Below are 21,176 nucleotides of genomic sequence, written 5' to 3'. Positions count from 1 at the left end.
AATGCAAATGTTAAAATGGGAATTACAGGTCCATCGTTTTGTTCTCGATTACCCCACTGCAAAAGGAGGTATGTGTATGGTAATGGGCACTGCCTGCTGCAATTATATAAATCAGACTTATGTTGTTGATGAAGCTATAGAAGATCATTTAACTCAAGTCCAAATTTTGAAGGATAATTTTGCTAAACACCGTCATGAGGAAAGTTGGTTATGGTGGGTCAACCCTGCAAATTGGTTTTCAGGAGTAGGGGGTTGGTTTACTGGTTTACTGCACATGCTCATCTATGGAATCATGAGCATAGTATGTATCTTGGGATCAAGGTATTATTTGTTTGTGCAGGGAAATGTAGTAGCACGCTAGATTCAGCTAAACTGATGCCAATTAGGAGGAGAGATTCACATGAGAACATGATATACATGTCTTCCACACCATAAGCCCAAGGGTGGACTGTAATGGGAGAGATTTTATTCATTGTCCTTATACCTGTGTCAGACAGCAGTTTCATTTATGTTCATAATGTTGTTTGGTAATTATATATATGTTTTGTTTCAAATATAATGCAAGGTGAAGAATGGTGGTTTGTGCTTCAAATATAAATAGTGTTTCATTGTTACTAGAACATAGTTAAGCCCCAGTAAATAGTCTTATCTTCAGTTAAATCTGAAGACAAACAATAAAACAAGTTGTTGAGAGAATTCCAACATTTATAATTGAGGCAACAGTGCCCCCTACTGACTATTAATATTATGTATATGTCCAAAACATTACCTTTATACCTATTAAAATGCTTATTCAGGAGTTTTCAGCCTATATAAACTGTAATTTGTCAGCAAACAGGCAGCCTTTTACTTTGCATTACCCTGGGCCTGATCTGCAGTTGGTGACCAGTGGTGCTGACTTTGAAATCCAGTTTCCGTTTTATGGGGATCGAGGCTCCGAGTCTAACCATCTATATTTCCCGAAGCTATGTAACGTATTATTTCTATTTTGTTGTTATTTTGTAATAAATACAATTTTTCTAAGATATTGTTTTGTGGCTTGATTAACTCTTTGTATCCAAGAATTGTATTTTGTTCCCCCGAGAACAGCCGTTGTAGGTGGATCAGCTTTATTCAGGTGCCCAGACCATGTAGCTCGAGCAAGGGTGGAGGAAGGGTAGCAGGGGACAGCAGGATCCTCTCCAGATGATCAGCCAGTGGGAGCACCAAGGGAGACTAGGGCACTGGGTTGATCTGCAGAGACCCCGCCGGCTCCAGTCTTTGATAGCTGGCTGAGATCCAGCCGAGTTCTGAAGATAATTCCCTGGTAGGGTCAGGAGAGAAAGCACCACTGCTGTTGATTCAGGAGGGGGACATGGGGAGGAATGCTAATGGAGGAGAAGTGACGGCTGCAGGTTATAGCAGAGCAATGTGGGTGATTCTCAAAGGCCATAGACAGTCCTGCAGCAGTCAGGTCACTGCAAATGAAATAACTATCCTGGACGCAGTTTCAGGGAGAATGGAAGCCCCACAGGTAATACTACTGGACCCAGGTCCTGTGAAATGGGGGGAGGAATGGTCCTGCATTGTTCTAGGCTCACCTCTGCAGGCACCTTGTCAGAAATAGCTGCAGATAGGAAGCAACACTGCTAGCTTGGGTTACAAGGCAAGGTATCGAGGGTGAGTGCAAACTCGCAATGACAGGAAAGGCAGAAGAAGATATCAGACTCTCCCAAGTTTAGGTCAGCAACTTCCTGACTTGTGCTGCTTATCTCCACATTGGCAGACGGTGCATAAATGGAGGAAAGATGCTTCTCTATGAGTTCAGAAAGGTCAGGCTTACACATAGCACTCGTGGACACGCTTAGGGATTTGTGACATTTCTGTTTCTGAACACACAGTTTGTTCTACTGCCTTAGTGGATTTAATTTTGTTTTAAGCCTCTTCTAGACTCTGAATGAAATGGTCTTGCATCCTCATGAGAGGCAGATGACTCACTGACAGTTGTAGAATCACAACTCATTAATACAGTCCAATGCCTGAGTCATTTCTTGTCACTGCCTGTGGTGAATTGCATGTTGGCAATTATATTTTTTCTGCACTAAACTTTTCTTTTGTAAGAGGTGATTTGTTTCTTTACCACTGTAAAATATTGTTTATTTTTATTTTAGATGTCCTAAATGAAACCTCTATACCCTTGAGCATCGGCTTCAGTAGATGACTTTGAAGCAGTATCATCATGATGACTGTAGTTGACAGCAGCTGCAGCGCTAGTGCTTGTTTGCTGCTTCTGCTGTTCTTTTGATTGATTGTCATGTTCCATATGGATGCTTGATTTTTTTTTTTTCACAAAAAAACCCCCGTGCCTACTAACTGCGACACACACTGCATAGTGGCATTTGATCTACTGAGCATTACTGACTATTATATCTCACACAAACAGTATCACGGCCTGAATTTTAAGACAAAAATATTTTTATTTAAAAAAAAACAACACATGGCCTGAATTTTATCACACGCAAAAATAATTTTTATATTAATAAAAGAAAAAATGTGACCACCGACTGTGATACACTGCTTAGTGGCCCTTGATCTACTGACATTACTGACTGTTATATCTCACACAGACAGTATCAAGGCCTGAATTTTATGAAAAACAAAAAAAAATATTTTTTATAATAGACAAAACGTACCCACCGACTACATCACATAGGGAGAACATCCAGAGCATTGAAAACTCAGATGGCTAAACAAGTATGATACCCATGGCCTTTCTGAACATTTAAAAAAAATACACAAATATTAAACATTTCATGGGAATAGTAATTGACGGGATCGGGACATAGAAAAGTTATTAGCGAAAGCAGAAATGTCCTGGATCTACAAATTAAACACTGTTCTCCACTTGAGATAAAAAAATAATTCAAATTAAAAATGTTTTTTATAAGATTTTATGTACCTTTTCATCTGGTCAACATATAAATTCCACTGATTATATATGAATTTTATTGCACATATATTTTTATCCAATTTTTTAAAGTACTGTATATGAATTCCACACCACTTTTAATGTTTTTTAGTTTTTTGATGTTGATTTTTTTTTCATGTGTAGGATGATATAACACTGTATTAATGCTGCTACAGTACATAGAAGGTTTCCACATCTCTTCAATATTTCTGGTCCCAGAGAGTTGTTAGTTGTATGATGTATGATGGAATAATACCTTTATGGATTACTAGCGAATAATAGATTTATCACATAGGAGTGTTTTCTAATTATAAGTAAGGTATTTTTTTTGTATTTATATATATATTTTTATTATATATTGTTATTATGATATGGATATGTGTTATAAGTTATCTTTTAAATTAGTATTATATCATTTCCGGTCCTGAATGGAATGATCTCCAGCTCTGAATATGTAATAAATCACTAAGCACTACACGTGTTTTTGCCCTACTTCCAGGGAACCATTCATTAGCCTAAAGATGGAGCATTAACTTCCGTTGAAGGAGGTCATGTTCCAGGGAAGAGAAAGTAGGCGAATGTATACCCAGACCGGCCACCATAGGAAATTACAGGAGTACCCTCTGGGTGGCCTGGACCCGAATACCGGAAGTGCGTTACAAAGCGCAACTTCTGGTTTTTGCTGCAATATGAAACATCAAAATTCAGAGGAGTATATTTATTACAGAACCCCAGTATGATCTCTAGACTGGATGGGGATTACTGGGTAAGTGTTACATATTAATGTAGAATGAAAACGAATAAGATTTTCTTCATCATCAATACTGATGACGTCAATTCCGGGGTGGAGTTAGGCTAATTATATGTCAGCACTTATATATGTTAGCCCTTTTTGCCAAGCCCGTGGATGCCTATATGGATAGAAGAGGAGTGTATGGAAATGTAGGAGTTGAGTATGGATTTTTTTAAGGTGCCCTATGGATTCCTACTGGACAAGTGGACCTGATGGGCTTCAGGGATACATAGGAGAGTATATGAGATAGTGAGTGTGCATGTGTGTGTGCATGTATGTTTTATTAAACTTTTACTATCACAGTGTGTGTGTTCTATGGTTTTTTAATATATCTTTTGATGTGGAACTACAGGTACAAGCTGGACCGTAATGCCCAGCATGCTGGTACTTATGGTTCTGCAAAGTACCAGCATGCGGGAGAGGCTTGCTGGGACCTGTAGTTCCACAGAAAAGGACAATATTTTTACTACTATCAATTGCACCACACTACATAATCAACCCAGCACCCACCGGCCAGGGGTGCCAGGGATAAACCTGGGCTATCAGCCGAGGCCTTGGGTGCCCTGGAGAGTGGGACCCCTTTATTGGGGGGTCCCCAGCTCCCCAGGGACCAGCGGCCTGGGCTGACTAGTGGTCAGGTGTAATGCTTTAACTGGGGGACCTGGTGAAAGGGTTCCCCTGGCTGTGGCATCAACCCCCCCCCCACTAGAAAAGTTTGGTGCTGGTTCCGGAATTTACAGGGGAACCTTATGCATTTTTTTCCCTTTGTATTTCCCGAACCAAAACCATCTCAATGCCCAGTGTTGGTTGCTATAAATACAGGGGACACATACGTCTTTTGTCCCCTGTATTTTGGCAACCAGGGGACCCCTATGTATTTTTTACCCAGTATTTAGCACAACCAGTACTGGGTATCCAAAGCCTGGTGCTTGTTGTTCTTTTGGGGGGGGGGGTGCCATTTTTTTTCTATTTTTACACAGGTTTTAATTTTTTTGTAAAAACAGAAGCACAGACAGATCTCTATGATTCATCTGTGCTTCTGTGTTTATTATTTTACACACGGATGCATGCAACATGGATCTCCCTGATCTGTCCATGCTTCTGTTCATTCGAGTTAGCCAAAACTGAATGCTACATAGAAATGAATAATATGAATGCTATCGAATGATTACACCATCGAACAACATGAATGACAGCAACTCGGCAGCTTAGTAAATTCCGTAACCTGTTCGAAATATGAAAAACATGAATAAGCATGATGTCATCCAAGATTGATCTCGGATGACATAAAATAGAAATCAATTTACCCCTTAGAATCAGATACCATGTGATATTTAAGAAATGCAAATTCACACAAATGGATACTGGTTATGTCTGTTAACTCTTATTCATTTGCCATCTGTAAACAAATACCATTCCTCCTAGATTCCAATAGGGGGAACACAATACACTATTTATTACATATGTTGTTTCTAATAGGAACAGGCAGTATCTCAGAATATCAGATATTCTCCCTTCTTTTCTCAACCAAGGCACATACCGCTAAGTTGCCATCAATGTATTTATAATGACAAGCAGCAGCGTGTGTGGATGATAATGCTGGGCATACTTTTTTCCTCTTCCAGTAAGAATTGAACACCTATTTACCTATGCTGCCTTTTAAAGTACACTCATTACATTTGAGCTGGTTGGTGGGTTCCTGGCTGATTTCATCAGGTTCCCCATTGATCACAATCCAAAAGCAGATACTACATTCAGGGCCGCCATCAGAGGGGGACAGCCAGGCTTGTAGTCCCAGGCCCAGAGAGAGAGAGGGGGCCCGGATGTCAGCATTAATGGATTGGTCATTATACCTGCAGCCAGGGAGAAGACTCGGCACAGGCAGCATTCAAAATAAGTTGCCAGCGGCGAGCCAATCAGAGCTCACGGAACGGCAGCCAATCAAGAGCGGCCGCTCCTGATTGGTTGTCATTCTGCAAGCAGCCAATCAGTAGCGGCCACTCCTGATTGGTTGTCCCGCGAGCAGCCAATAAGCAGTGACTGCTCCTGATTGGCTGTCAGTCCGCAAGCAGCCAATCAGCAGCGGCTGCTCCTGATTGGCTGCCGGTCCTCGAGATGTGATTGGCTCGCAGCTGAACCATATTCAAAATGCCACCAGTGCTGTTTCTTTTCCCTGGCTGCCGGTGCAGTACACACTGCTGATATCCTTGCCTGGTTTTCTCCATGCCTGACTGGCTGCCAGTGATAGGTAAGTACACTGACCCTTCCCTGCACCCACTTTCTAGTCCAGCCAGTCTTCTCTGTGCTTCTGCCCCTAGTACAGAAATCCTTCCCAGCCCTGTGCCACCCTAGTCCAGCTAGCCTTCCCAGCCATGTACCCCCCATAGTACAGCCAGCCTTCACAGCCCTGTGCCCCCCTAGTATAGCCAGCCTTCCCAGCCCTGTGCTCCCCCCTAGTACAGCCAGCCTTCCCAGCCCTGTGCCCCCCTAGTATAGCCAGCCTTCCCAGCCCTGTGCTCCCCCCTAGAACAGCCAGCCTTCCCAGCCCTGTGCCCCCCAGTCCAGTTTTCCCAGCCTTGTGCCCCTGATGTCCATCTTTTGCTGCCCTGTGCCCCCATTAAGGTACAGCCTTCCCTGCCCTGTTCCACCCCTCCTCTACCATTCATGGTCCACCTCTCCCAATTGATGCTTGACACCCAATGTAGCTCCACCCATATTATTTACAGCTCTGTCTACCTATGTCCTGTCCCCTACAAGGGGGGGCCCACCTATTTTGTCAGTACCGGGCCCCACAATTTCTGATGGCAGTCCTGACTACATTTTCTGATTCATATCCCAGAGTGCAGGGAAAACACTCTCACAGGGACTGATTCAGTGTGCACTGCAGAACGCAGATTCCCGATGTTCGGGAATCAGCACATGCGCATAACCCATTCTGTGCATGTGCAGAATGGGTATGGGATCAAGCTCACGGACTGGCAGCACATTGTCAGTGATTGACAGTCTTCTGCTGTTTATAAGTGGGGAGGGGGAGGCGATTGGCTCCATTTCCCAAAATGTATGCATGCCACCACCGTTGGGGGGGGGAGAGGCCAGGATCTCTGTCGGCTGATGGAGATTTCCTGGCCACTTAACTGCGGTGGCCGTCTGCATGACCCCATAGGTCACCTTAGCCAGCCAATGTTATGCAGAGTATCTGATGCTGTGTTGGACAACGCAGTTCAGATAAGTAATGCACAGGGGGCGTGATGCTTCCTGCTGCATTACCATATCTGCAAGGAATGCATTTGCTAAGCTGCCTGCGTGCATACATCATATATCTATAGCCTGCGTGCATACATCATATATCTATAGCCTGCGTGCATACATCATATATCTATAGCCTGCGTGCTTACATCATATATCTATAGCCTGCGTGCATACATCATATATCTATAGCCTGCGTGTATACATCATATATCTATAGCCTGCGTGCATACATCATATATCTATAGCCTGCGTGTATACATCATATATCTATAGCCTGCGTGCATACATCATATATCTATAGCCTGCATGCATACATCATATATCTGTAGCCTGCGTGCATACATAATATATCTATAGCCTGCATGCATACATCATATATCTATAGCCTGCGTGTATACATTATATATCTATAACCTGCATACATACATAATATATATATAGCCTATTGCGCATACATCATATGTCTATAGCCTGCATGCAGCTTTGCAATTGCAATCCTTGCTGTATCAGGCCTACAGTTTTTTCACTGGTAATTGCATACAATCTGCAGCATCTGTATAACCTGCATATATACTGTATGTGGGATATAACTATATTTTATTACTATCTAATATTCTGAGATACTGCCTGTTCCTATTAAATACAACATGTGCAATACATAGGGGTAAATTTACTAAGAATCGAGTCTGGGAGAGTTTGCTTTTTTTCAACTCAATTAGCATCACTGAAACTAGGGTGATTTGAAGCTCCTGAGACTCGCAAAGTTACAATGAAGTGAGTTTAGCTGACAGTGAGATGGCCGTGGGTGAAGCAGAACATGATTTGTCTGCCGAGTAGCAGGTTTTGCTGGAGATTTCTCCCCCGAGTAGCAGGTTTTCCAGGAGATGACTCACCCGAGATTGCAGTGTCTTCTCTCTGCAAAACTCTTCCGAGCAAGCAGCCTGCACATATCAGTGAGATATGTGTAAGCTGCTTGTGTTCTAGCCTGTAAAAAAACAGGTGAAAAGTAAAAAAAAATGACATAGCCCCCCCCCCTAAAATTTAATCAGCCCCGGACTTGCCAGCCAGTCCTGGTTTCTACAAATACGGGGAGCAAAATACATAGGGTTCCACCGTAAGTTAGAAACAAACACCAGGCTGCAGGGCCAGTCCTGGTTTTAAATATAGGGGGAAAAAATGCATAGGGTACCCCCTATATTTAAAACCAACACCCGATCCATGCACCCGGTATCAGTATGTGTGGTTGTGGGGCATTCACCTCCCACTTTTTATGATCTAACAGGTTTAGCAGGGCAGACCTGAGTTCATTGTGAACAGGGCTAACCTGGGAGTAACCCAGATCGAAGGTGCAATGTAAATGGGTCTGACCTGGGTCTGACCAGAGTTGGAACTATGTCCAAAAACCCAGGTCGGACCTGGATTTTTGGTGGAAAAGAGGTATTGGTGTGCCTCCAAAAAAGAGTGTTTTCCTTTCTTCTTTTGGTAACAAGAAAGGTGTAAAGAAGGGTCGAACCATTTACTAAATCTCATTTTCAATGTAGCACTTCAGTATATGAGAGTTTTAATTATCACCATGAAGTTATTGAGATATCCGGATGTACTTTGATCAACCTAATCATTGACCCTTATGCACATGATGTTGTAAATTACAGCTACTTAAGTCAACTTATTCAGTTTCAAGACCTGGCAGATGTCAGTAACCTGCATGATGGACAAACTTGAAGACCGCAGTGTTATTAAGTTCCTCCATTTGAAGGGTAACAGCACCAACCAAATCCATGATGAAATGGTGGTTGTTTATGGTGATGAAGTCCATTATATGACACTGTTATGAGGTAGAAAAGAAACTTTCAAACTGGACATATAACTCTCTCAGATGAGCCTTGATCCGGTAGACCCTCAACCACGGATGATGTTAACACGGTGAAGAAAGTGGAGACTCTTGTCCTTGAAGACAGATGACTAACCATTGAAGTGATCATGAAAGAAAATGGTCTTAGTTATAAAAGTGTGTGTAAAATTAAGCATGAACAACTGTACATGTCTCAAGTGTCATCACGATGGGTTCCCCGCTAGCTTACCCCATTTCACAAGCAAACTAGATATGAACTTTTGCAACAGATGTTGACTCTGTTGGAGCAGGATGAAGATAATTTCTTTGCACGTCTCATGACTATGGATGAATTCTGGTTCTACCTGTATGATCCGGAGACCAAATAAATTAGCAAGAAGGGAGGGGTGCAGCAGGGCCAGAAATGATGAGGGCTGAGGACCCGACATATGTCAGCTCTGTTTTGCTAGTTTACAATGATTCCTCAAAGTCTGTCCCAAGTCAGACATGCTCAGTAGAAAGTGTTGCTATATTATAAAAAATAATTGGGACACTATCGTGGGGATCCTGCTTGTGCAGATAACCCACACTGCAGCTTTTTACATAAACCCCATAATATGGGAATTATGTTGCCGTGAAAGCATTAATACAGGCTGTACATAGAATTTGGTTGTGTTTGGGCATTTAATGCACATTTATAGTTATCCTAACTAAATGCATTTTCTGTAAAAAAAAAAGTGTCCACTGAACAAATAAAGACATCTTTTTAAAAAAATCACATTATGATGTTGATGATGATGTTCCCTCACTTTCATTTTGGTTTTAAGAGTAGGAGACGTATTATCTGCTTTGAAATGTGTAAAATAACTGGTCACCTTCCCAGAAGTTAAAGAAGCCTAAGCTGCAAGTTTGTTTTTCTTTTAATCAAAATGGCCCGTAATGTCAGACAATGAGCATAACGCAGTTCATTGTCGTTCTTTTTACATTTCTAAATAAAGGGAAAGTCAGTATGCAATTTATCAGCTAACTGACATTTTCTCTCAGGTGGTAGCATTCTTAAATCATTAAAATCAAAACTATGAGCTTAAACTAGAGATGAGCGGTTCAGTTCTGCTCGGTTACATTCATATCTAAAAAGACAGCATCTTATTATCTATCCAATACACACGTGTTTTGGATAGCCAATAAGATGATTACAAACTTGTGCTAATTTTGTGAAAAGAACCGAGTAGAACTGAACCGATAATCTCTGGCTTAAACACAAAATAGAATTTAATATAGATGATGAGAGACAGTCTTTTGAGTCAAGACCAAGCTAAGATACAAAATATATTTTATTTCCCAAATTGCAGAATAATAATGTAGATAATATTAACTAGTACTGTATATGGAGTATTTTTCTGCTTTGTTCAACAATTATTGGTGTGAAAATGATTTGTCAGACTTAGAATACAGATACGTGAAGCCAAGTACAACTTAAAATATGAAAATAAAAATGTTTTATTCCTTATTCCAGAGTAATAGTGGATTTACCTGCTAGATAAAATAGAATATTTGGTTAAATATTTCTGCTCTATTGGTCGCGTTGTGTGTATACTGGGACCTTTATCCATATCTGGTAAACATGCCCAAAGAGAGTGTTTAATTGGGATACAGTGGCGACAATTACTAAAGAATCTTGGATGTTCCTTTTGGGGTTACCTATAGCATGTGTGGATAAACTACCAGATAAATTAGTACAGTATCTCAGATTGTTAATGTAGCCTGTTGCCTTATAGCTTCTTACCGGAAAAAAAATGGAATTTAGCTTCTTTGTCCTTGTTTTTCCTTAATTCAGTCCAGAACCTGGCAACAATATGTTGAGGAATATTATTGAGCTTTTGTATTCATTTCTGAATGTTGTCGATCATAGATATTAATATAAATTTCTTCTAAAATCTAACTTTTTTTTTTTAACCCCGGGCAAGTTCCTCTTCCCCTTCTTCCTTCCACTTTTTCCTTCCCCTCCTTTAAAAATTAAAGTTATTTAAAAAGTTTGACATCTTTCAAAATATAAGTATATATGATTTATTTAGCATTTTTCATATTTGCAATGTTTATTATTGTTCCTGCTATAAATTAGATTTTTTTTTTGTATTATACTTTTTGTTTTTGGTCAATAGATTTATTTTTCATTGTTATTAATCTTTTGTAATATTAAATTGAAAATAAAATAAACTGTTTTAAAAAAAAGAAAAATACACGTTTATAATAAATAAATATTTATTATCCATAAAAATAAATAAAAATAACTAAATTACCAGCATGGACTACACCTGGCATCTGCCTATTTATTTTGCCTGATACCAGATTCTGCCTCTGCCAGGTATTGGCGGCTTCTTCAGTAGGCTTATGCGTTTACTGCTGCTTTGGAGATGAGCTGATTATACACATGCTCTTGAATTATCTGTGCAGTTTGGGGACTTTCTTGCCCAAATTCAGATTTGGCTGTAAGAAATACAGTGGACATATAGCCAGGAGTGGAGGAAAAACCATTGAAATAAAGAACGTAGTTAATTATCTCCAACCACCAGAGAAAAGCTGTGGTAAAACATTATATTTTGCTTTTTTCATAGCCATGACTAATTACTAATTTTATTTGATAGAATGTATGCGCTACTAATCAATTTTAAAGAATTGTTGTTTTTTTAATATTAATTTTTGGAGTGGTTTCTTTTGAGCTAATTTGCTGCTATAGATCATTGCTGCTGAAAACAGCTTGAGAACTGTGTTGTGTCAAAATACAAGCAGCTGTGCAACAACTTGTTGCTATATAATACTGCTGCTATAATCAGCTAAAGAAGAGCCCTGGGGTGCTTGGGAGAGGGGGGACCCCAGCTTGGGCTGACTTGCTTGGGGTGTTAATGTTTTGGCCAGGGTGACCAAATAGAATTGAGTCCGGTGATGGTTTTAAGAATAGGGGGAATCCTACTGATTTTCCCCCTATTTTTAAAACCAGGACCTCTTCTGGGAGCCAATTGCTGGTTCCTAAAATACGGTGGAACCCTACAGGTTTTTTTCCTGTACTTTTAGGAACAGGACTGGCTCACTAGCATGGAGCTGGTTATGCTTTTGGGGGAAGGACCCAATATCATCTTTTTTATAAATATCAACCATTTATTTCATTTTAAAGTTATATGTGCAGACTGCTTTTTCTGGAGAGTTTGGTTGCGGTCAGACTCAGGGAACTCGGGAGAGAAATCTCGATCACATACACCATCTGAAAAGACTATTTCAGCAAATCATGATTCTTGGTATATTTGAGAGTTTCAGCAGGCTAAAATCACATGAGTATCACCAATGCAAATCGAGTTTCCACAGGAGCATCTCAACCAATTACGATTCTTAGTAAATTTACTCCTAGGACTCTATCTGCCTTTGACCTTGGGAGGTTTACTGAACTAATCTTTGGACCACTGACTGCTTTGACCATGGCCAGTTAACTGGTCATTGTCCTGACCACTGCCTAACTTTTACCTCAACCAGTTTACTAAACTCTGCTTTTGACCACTGCTTGCATTGACTTCTGCATGTTAGTGGACTTTTCCTATCACCATTCATTATATTTGTATTATATTTGTACTTAAACTGTATCTAGCATATTTCTGGAGCTGCCTTTTAACCTTTCACCTCCTATCATGAATTGTCTAATTGAATGCTACAAAATATACAGGGATAATAAGCTCCTACTACTCTGTGCTTACATTTCTGAGGACATCCAAGTGCCTGTGAGCATAAAATCCTCTGGAAAAAAGATGTCTTACTATTTGGGAGGGTATCTTCCTGTTTGGTTCTAGTAGTCCCAACATGTGCTGATATAACCTTATATTGCAGCAAATAAACTATGATAATTTTACATGATGCATGTTGCTATGTACTGTATAACATATATTAACATATATATATTGTTGATCTTAATCTTTTATTTTCATTATGAGAAGTTGACAGTTTTGGTCTGGTCTGAACATTATGATGAAACATTTAGGAAGAAACATACAGATCACCAGAGCCCAACTGGATGCCAGGATGGCAAATATTTCCATGGCCACAGTGTATTTTCCCCGAGCACTGAGGGAGGCTGGGATAAAGGAGACCCACACACTGAGGAAGGCCAACATGCTGAAAGTGATAAACTGGGCCTCATTGAACCTATCAGGAAGATTTCGAGCCAGGAAGGCTACTATGAAGCTAATGGTGGCCAGAAGAAACAGATAACCTAGCATGGTCCAGAATGCAATGGGTGATCTGTCATTACACTCAATAATGATGAGCTCAGGGTTAGTTATAGTGTTGTATTGTGAGAAGGGAGAAGCTAGGGACACCCAAGTGATGCACAAGATTATTTGAAACAGGAAACAAGAAAAAATAATCATGTAGGACACTTGGGGGCGCATCCATTTCCTCAGATTGCTGCCTGGTCTAGTGGCCATAAAAGCAAACACCACCATGATAGTCTTAGCCAAAATGCTTGATACACACAAAGTGAAGGCCAGGCCAAATAGTACCTGACGCAGGAGACATTTCTGGTGGTCGGGATAACCTATAAACACTAACGAGCACAAGAAGCAGAGACACAGGGACATCAGTAGAAGACAGCTTAGAGAGTAATTACTGGCTTTCACTACAGGAGTTTCTTTGTGCAGGATGAAATGACTCAAAATAAGAACAGGAATAAATGAGGATATTACACTGATTGCAGCTAAAGTTCCTCCCAATGCATCTTCATAAGAAAGAAACTCCATCCATTTTGGGAGACATTTGGATTTCTCAGGATTTGGCCACTGATCCCAAGGACACCGTAAGCAGTTAATTGAATCTGAAAGATAGAAAATACATTGTGCTATTATATATCTATGGGTTATCAATGTGTTGTATGATGTTGAAAGGAAACAGTGAGACCAAGTTTAATTTTCTACCCATAGTAAAACTAGATATAAACGTTTTATTGCCCAATGTTATCTTATACTGTTTCAATGCACAAATATACAGTACATACATTAGTTGATTTTAATCAAGCAAACTGACCTAGACTTTGTTTAATTGAATTATTAAACCATGGAGGCTAGGAGTTCTCTTAGGGGTATTGTGAGCTTTTTGCCTGCTCTCTATCACATTTTTACTCCTTTAAAATTTTGTCATGTCATATATATCCCTCGTTATGGGGACACATATGCAAACTATTGTATTTTAAGAAGATGTTCTCACCTTAATAATATTCTAAAAAAAGTTGTGAAAGATTACAAAAATATTTTAATGAAAAAGACAAAATCATCTGATTTCTAAACAAATAAAACAAATGAGCTCACAGTTGCATTCGGGAGAATTAGGAAGCAGTATTTTCAACCAGTTGTGTTGTATGGTTTATAAGTGGAGCTTGTGAATTGTTTAAAAATGATTTGGATAAATATTTTAAACGATTTATCTTTGTATCTCCACAGTAAAGGCGCCTATCCACTTGCTGACAATAAAGGACTGAACGATAGTGATATAATTATCGTTCAGTTGTTCGTTATACTGTACAGTGCCCACACTGAACGATATGTCGTTCAGTGCAGGCACCCTCCCTCATCCCCAAACATGGCCAACCTGACAATATCATCAGGTTAACCGTCATGTTCAGGCAATGAGCGATGCCGCCAACGACCAGTGGGAGTGCGCATCGTTGGTCATTGCTGGCATATCCACTGCACGATTAATGAACGTCTGAATGATAACAAATTCATTATCGATCAATTGTCCATTTATATCGGCAAGTGGATACGTGGCTTCAGACTTTGGTGTTAAAAGACCTACAGTAGCAACACCTTTTTTTCTGAAGGATGCAGGCAGCAGGCTCGAGTAGGGAGACTTGCACATTTTTCTGGATGTACTGTATATTAGAAAGTATTTTTACCTAAGGTATTTTTGTATTGCATAGGAACAGTATAGCTGTTGAGCAGAGCTCTTTATAGAGGGTAATCAATACTGATGGATGCTATTCGGCTGGAGTTGCCAAATGTCCATGACATTTAGAAGACATTTACAAGACACTGATTTTTAAGAATGGATTACAGACTAAACACTGATAAGGTTGATAAGGATCAATGAATAATCACTGATAAGTATCATCCAAATGATAGTTTGTTTAACATGTCCTGAAACGGAAATTTCAGGTCGATATTGAGTGCAATCTTTAGTACTCATTTGTGTCAATATTTCTTTATTTAAAATGTTATTTCTGGAAGATAGGCAGTTTAAAAATAGTTGCATTAGACAGTATTATAAAGAGATGTTTTGCCCCAGTGCAGTTACTGTAGCTAGTCTCTGGATTTGTGGTGTTAGCTGGAAATCTAGTCCACACTAACCATTCCTGCTTATGTGAGCATTCCCTACCACTGCACTCAGATTCAATTCATTGTCAAGTATAAACCACTTCGAAGACATGCAGAGCATGATACTCAATTCAAATATTTTAGTTTATGGCTAGATAATTTAAACAAATGTAATTTAATCTATGCTTCCAGCTGTTTAGAACATATGGAGATTTCCAATGGCAGAAACCCAAATCCTAACAGCTGCTACTTGTCACAAAGGACACATTCAATGGCATTTATTTTCTACAGTAATAGAGAAATTGTCAGTGCCCATGTGTACCTCAGGGAAAAATAATATTAGATTTATAGTTTCTGTCATGATACTGTTATTGTTCACACAATATTGTGCTTTACTTAAGCATCTGTAATGTTTAATAATTAAATAAATGATAATTTGATATTTTCTTAATCACCAGATTGAACTGAAAAATTGGAATGTCCCGATAATGGGAAAATCTATGATATAGGAATATTTCATTTGTGGAGAGAGCAGGGAATTTTTTTATTTGAGGAGGAAGCAGGGAAATTTATGCTTGTCCATTAAGAGTTTAACAAATTAAAAAAAATTGGATAAAAACAACCGAAAGCAGAAACGAAAAGCTCATGACAACCGAAAGCAGAAACGAAAAGCTGAAGACTAAAACCAATGCTTGCTGTTGTTTCTAGGGATTCCCGGATTCAGTGGATCTCTCATTCCTTCTCCACTACCATTGGCAAGAGAGGGTGCAGCAGAATCCACTACACGCAGTTCTGACCTCCCCTACTTTCTCTGTACCGCTCAGCTGAGACTCACACATCAATATACAACAGGTCTCGTTATTATCAAGAAATATGGAGTATACTGTATATAAGATAACATGTGTGTTATACTTTTACCTTGGCCATATTTTACTCTATATACAGTATGTTAAGTGTTATGTTATGTCACAATTTCTTTATATTTCGCCATGTGTAGGGGCTAGAGGAAGAACCCTAAGCCCCTTTATATTTGTATTTATATATTTTTATTTATAATGTGCAGGCTCGGTTTTACTCGGATTTACTCGGTTCTTATCGCCACTTTACCGCAAATTCGGATTTATTATATTGGCTATCCAAAACACATGATAGGCGATAGCCAATAAAATGCCGTTTAAAGATCCGAGTAAATCCGAGTAAAACCGAACCCGCTCACCCCTAATTTTTATTTATATAATTATTTGTCTATAAATTATATTGTTTATTGTGATGTATATGTAAGTCATTTTTATCAATATAAAAGTCTTAATTAAAGGTTATATTTTATAATTTGGTGAAACATCTAGCTATGAGAGTGCTCTCCTATAGAGTTCTTTGTTTGTTCCTTTAAGAACAACCCTTTTGTTTGTACTCATTGATTTAACTCTGAGAAGCACCACCACAGTTATATTCTTTAAGATAATACAGAGGCGGTAACAGTGGCTGATACTATATCTACAATATTTAATAGAGATGATATTCCTTTCGATGTAACCGGTGCAGTGAATACCCCTCCCCTTTTTCCATTATGTTATTTACTCCTATCCCACTTCAGGTATTGCCCATCCTTGCAAATGTAATCATTCTAATTACTAAGTTTGCTATATACACAATTAGGTAGATGAATGAGGGGGTGAAGATAGATAAATTGCCATATCAGACAGAAAGGACTTTGTCATATCCTAGTTGGTCAATTGAATATTGAGGTTTGATCATTACTTTTTGGCAACCCCTGCTAGCAGAAACAAGACTTTGTACAGGTGCTAATCTCTGTATTTTTTTTATTGCCTTTATTTGTATAGAGAATATTTTGCATATGTATATACTTTGTATGACACAATTATCATAATGATTTATTGTATGTAAACATTGTGGATATTATCCATAACAATTATAAAATTTAATAAGTCCTGAGTCCGTGTTCTTCAGCTCACATGTCAAATTGTTGGTATTTGTTTAATGTTACAATTTAAGGCAGTTATTGTTAGGATAAGAGTATCTCTGATCTAACTAAATTGCTAAAGTATGTGAAGTAGAGGTAGACCTGTAATATTTGCTATGAGCAAGCCTTTAAATCAAATCTTAGTAGTGGTGAAGAAGATAATAATAATGTGATAGAAAAGGGAGGTTTTAATAATTTCTAGTGGGAATTTGTGGTTGTTTTTGATTTGCTCTTGGTCACAAGTATCACATTAGTCCCAGTTGAGACCTAGTAGTGAAAGCTTAACTGAAGTAAAGTAAAATTGATTCAAAAATTAAAACAATAAAATAAATATCTATAATTTACTACAATCTCTTGTAAGACAAATCCTTAAAGTAATTAAAAAATAAATCATATTTATTTTGGCATAATAATATTTAAAATATATATTTTAAATTACAAAATATAAATAGTTGAATTGGTAAATTCTCCATATAAGCTCTCATATCAGATGGAAGATGGAATGTAATGACACAAGCTAGAAAATGGTTAAGTTTGTATAAACAATGTTCTTTACTTTATTTGAAATGTAGTCCAGGGGCTCTAATGCAACAGAAGTGTCTGTAGTGAATCAAACACAATTTTGAATATATTTAAATATTTAATTACGTAGATAAGAGTGTTTCAGTTCCAATGACTATGCTGTAATAAAAAAAGTTATGAACTTACCTGTCTGGTTAGATATTTCTCCTGGTAGACATTGGACACAATCAAAGCAGCAGACCTGATGTCCTGTACAAACAGCCTTTCTGGAACCTGGAGGACAACTCTCACTGCAGACTGATTGTGGGACCTGGGCAAACAGTTATTTGTAGGTTTATTTGCGAATGGCCTTTTAAACATATTATAGTACATTGTTTCACAGGGATAGCTTGTTAATGCCTTTTGTTGTGTATCATGTACATTGTTGTGACAGTATCACCACAGATGGCGCTGCTGAACAGCAGATTCTGTGTGGGACAGGAGACAGCCCACACAGAGAAGAAAAGGAGTGTGGGAACACACCCAGAGGCTGCCCAGTGGATTCAGTGGAGCAGTCAGACAGTCCTAGAAGGATTGTGGAAGCCAGACAGAGCTAATTATGCTAACAAGCCATTGAGGGCCAGGGTGCCTGAGCCTAGATCTGTGGGAGACAGGAAATGCCACTAAACTCTGAGATGAGCTATCTAAATGTTAGTAGGCTTGAGCCTATGTTACCTGCAAGGAATCAGGCCAGATTGTGAGGCTGTACACATGAGCAACTGTGGTAGCCAAAGCCAATCATGACTGTAGCCTGTGATGTACAGTACCTGTGAGAGACAGGAACTGGAGGGACTTTGAGAGACTTTAGCTGCCCAATGATAGTGAGGGCTCAGGAAGTGAGATAGTTGCCCTGAGTGAGAGCTAGGTGTTTGTTGTTTTGATTTCTGTTTGATGCATGCTGATGTCTGTAAAGCAGTATTTTCATTTACTTAATCCTGGAAATCTTTGTATGGACCCTCGTTCCAGGCCTTACACTGCACCACTGACACCCCTCTACTGAGCTAATTACCCCATATCATTCAAATTGTTTATAACAGTAGGACTTTAACCATACTCATTACAATTCTGTGCTACCTTAAGATTAGAATGTTTAATAACAAGCTTTGAAAGTTGTATGGGTTTATTTAAATTGCTGTGTAGTTTAGGATCATTTACCTCACTTTTCTTGTAAAACCGAAGAACAGGGCAATTTTATGAAATGTGAGGGAGAGGTGGTCATATTTGCTGGGCAGACAAGTTTGCATTAGATATATGTACGGATCATCGGGTTTTGGTTTTTGATTTCTTTAAAAAATATATAAAACAGCTAAAATCATGTAATTTGGTCCTGTTTTTGTTCCTATAGTAGTGGTAACATTAAAAACATTAACTTTCAGTAATTTTCAGTCAATTTTAACCAAATTTGGCACCTGAAATTATGAGGGAGGGAATTATATGCAATCAAAAACACACAAGATCTGAATTCCAACTTGCAGAAAGACCTGAGTTGGGACTACTACTTCTACTCAGAACTCCAAAAGTGATCTGAGTAAGGGCTCGGTTCAATAAAGAACCCAAAAAGTTGGGTGTATTCAGTCCAGCTCATCTCTAGTTTGCATACAAGACCATATGGACTAATTGGGACCATCCAGGATGTTATACGTAGTATACATTAGAGGAATACAACATTGGACAGTACAATATAATACAGTGCACTCCACCATAAAACTGTCTAAATGAGGAACTACTGTAGATCTGTAAAGAGAAGGTTGTAGACAATAGGTGGTATATTCACTAAAGTGGAGTTGTTGCCAATAGCAACCAATCAGATTCTACTTATCATTGATCTAGCACCTTCTAGAAGATAATAGCTAGAATCTAATTAGTTGCTATGGGCAACATCCCCACTTCTAAAAACTTGCACTTTAGATAACCCTAAAAATGGATAATGAGAATATAGAGTTAGGAATACAATAACGCAGAAAACTGGCCATGAAGATTTGTTCAATGACTTCTGTGCTCTTATCTATATTAAATGAATGCACTGTGGGCCGCATTCAGAGGCAGTCATTAGATGCAAGCGGTCGCTCTGAATCAGGGCGGCCGCTTGCATCCTGAATGGCCACCTCCTTGTATATCATTAAGCTGTGGATTAACACCCACAGCTCTAACGACCGACATGGGTGATGGTCACGATGGTCAAGACCATCGCGACCATCGGGGCTTATGACCAGACCCTAGGGTAGTGTCTGGGCACTAGTAAGCCCCAGGGAGCTTCCTGCTCTGTTTGAGCAGGAACGTCCCCACTGAAATCAGCAATGATGTCAGTGGGGCCACCTCCAAATGGCAAGCGTTCTGACTGGAACACCTCCATTTGGCCGGGCATGCCTCCAGCCCGCCCAGCAAACGGGGCGAACTGTCACTCAACATCGACAGCTCGCCCCGTCTGCTACGAGACCCCTAACGAAGGAGCGCCCGTCGTTAGCCGGGGCTCGCACATACGCACGACGGAGCCGGCTCCATCGTGTGCATGTGCTGTGGGGCAACATCGAGTTGGTTGTGAGCGCTCAGCACTCATGACTGACTATGAATGAGCTCCAGTGTGCTCACAACTAAGGAGTTGACCTCAGCATCATTCAATTTGTGTTTACCTTAAATGGAGGGTAAAAAATTATTTAGTCAGTGTTTCTGTTTAACAAAATGTTGACCAATAATGACTGGAACCTATTTGAATTTTTGTAGTGGGACTATTTAATATAGAAGATAGATACATGAATGTACTGATTAGCTGCTTGATTCACGAGTATTCTGTACCATTGACATAGAAGTTTCATCTGTAGCCTCACCTGCCGATCCCCCATAGGCCACAACAACAGACTTGAGTTGATGGTCAGAGCTTCATCAGAAAGTGCTGTGGCATGATATTTGCCAACCTGAATTTGCATTACAGTCCCTTCTGGACTCAGCTGCCAGTTCATAACTTTATAGATTGCTGGTGGGTTTCCATTCTTATCAAAGTAATTATTACCACCACTTAGTGTGAGCCTGACTTTCCTGATGTAGTGTGTGAGCTGTGAGGAGAGGTAGAAGAAGGGTATCATTTATTGACACAAGCAAGATAATAAATGACATTGATTTAATGTTCCACAAATGTTGATTCAAATGAAACTGATCAGAATAAGAAGTCAAGCTATATAAATAAAACAAGTACTACTATTATTTCTATCAATATTATTTGAAATTTATTTTCAGATATTGCTGTCAGTCATTCCCGGCATGCACTTACCAGGTCCCGAGTCTCTAGTCTACAACAGCACAACACTTACAGTGTAATATTGGTTCTATTCATAACAGCAAATGCAAATTATCTAGGGGGCTTTATTCTAGAGGTAATGTGACAACCGAGATTTATACTCATCAGCCTAAAAAAGTTTCCTTCTGAATTCAGGAATATACCATTAGTCTCACTGCCTAGTCTCCAGCAC

The 21,176-nt window shown here is 39.3% G+C and overlaps 1 pseudogene; it reads right to left on the bottom strand.

Moving 5' to 3' along the window:
• Positions 1-1,628: 1,628 nt before the first annotated feature.
• LOC148505870 (extracellular calcium-sensing receptor-like) overlaps positions 1,629-21,176 on the bottom strand; it is a 43,225-nt pseudogene continuing 23,677 nt past the window's right edge.

Source organism: Taudactylus pleione, unplaced genomic scaffold (genome assembly GCF_031769625.1).
Source record: "Taudactylus pleione unplaced genomic scaffold, aTauple2 ptg000435l, whole genome shotgun sequence".
NCBI classification, from domain to species: Eukaryota; Metazoa; Chordata; class Amphibia; order Anura; family Myobatrachidae; genus Taudactylus; species Taudactylus pleione.
This window is presented reverse-complemented; position numbering and strand designations above follow the sequence as displayed.